Here is a 1615-nt window from a genome sequence, read left to right on the forward strand (position 1 = left end):
TCGGACTGCAGGGCAGCTTGAACTTGTATGGATGTTAGTCGAGGTTCTTTATCCACCATCCGCACAATCTCGCGTTGAAATCTCTTGTCAATTTTTCTTTTCCTTCCACATCTAGGGAGGTTAGCCACAGTGCCATGGGTTTAAACTTCTTGATGACACTGCGCACCGTAGATACAGGAACTTTCAGGTCTTTGGAGATGGACTTGTAGCCTTGAGATTGCTCATGCTTCCTCACAATTTGGATTCTCAAGTCCTCAGACAGTTCTTTGGTCTTGTTTCTTTTCTCCATGCTCAATGTGGTACACACAAGGACACAGGACACCGGTTGAGTCAATTTTAATCCATGTCAACTGGCTGCAAGTGTGATTTAGTTATTGCCAACACCTGTTAGGTGCCACAGGTAAGTTACAGGTGCTGTTAATTACACAAATTAGAGAAGTATCACATGATTTTTCAAACAGTGCCAATACTTTTATCCACCCCCTTTTTATGTTTGGTGTGGAATTATATCCAATTTGGCTTTATGACAATTTTTTTTTTTTGCATTGAAGACAAATTAAATGAAGATAATAATACCAAAGATTTTGCGATTGCAATCATTTTCAAGAAGAAACTGAGTATTATCTGACAGAATTGCAAGGGTGCCAATACTTTTGGCCAGCATTATATATATTATATATATATATATATATATATATATATATAGATAGATAGATAGATAGATAGATAGATAGATATACTGTATATATAATTTATAAGTGAAACTACCGAGGATTAGTCAAGGATCAGTAAAGATGGGGAAAAACAGGTCAAGAAGTAACAGGAGGAAGACGATTAGCTCCCAGTTCTAGCTCAGGGTGGCTATCGGCACATAATGACTGTCCAAACCAAGCACAGGCTCTCAGTGCAGCCTTGGCGTAACCAAGCAATTCAGGGCACCTTAATACCTACTTACTTTCAATCCATCTTTGCCCTCACGTGGCAAGCCAAAGCTAACAGTGAAAGAAGAGGAGGATGGCGATAGACAGAAGACAAGTAGTTGAGAAGGTGCACTAAACAGCTCAAGTGCACTGAGCGCCTGTGCTTGGTTTGAATTGTCATTTCATGCTTACTTTACATTTGGTTTTCCTGCAACACAACATTCACCACCTTTCCACTTGCTGTCATTCTCGATAATTGTGGGTGCAATTGGTTGATCCTCATAAGTTACTAGAATTGATCGACTCCATAACAAGACCTCAGCTGCTCAGCCATGGAAAGGAGGCATATAAATAAAGTGGTGGTTTTGTTATCCTATGTAAATTCTATAAACATGCTATGTATTTCAATTTTACAAATTAAATGTGTAAAATATACAAAAAAAATTTTTTTATAGGATAAGTTTCTGTTAAGCCGCATGAGTGATAAGTACACTTTAAAGATGGACTCCCACAAGTCACTTGCTTTCCTTATACTTGTATATTTGGCTAAATCAATGGTAGTCGGACTACAATGGGTAAAATCGGTACAGTTATTGGACCAATTACACAGAGAAACTTTCCTTGTTGCTCTCAGATACTAGACAAAGTACAGCAGTCAAGGACATGAACGCTGAGCCCTGATTGGTTGATATGGT

This window comes from Anomaloglossus baeobatrachus, chromosome 4 (genome assembly GCF_048569485.1).
Source record: "Anomaloglossus baeobatrachus isolate aAnoBae1 chromosome 4, aAnoBae1.hap1, whole genome shotgun sequence".
Lineage (NCBI taxonomy): Eukaryota > Metazoa > Chordata > Amphibia > Anura > Aromobatidae > Anomaloglossus > Anomaloglossus baeobatrachus.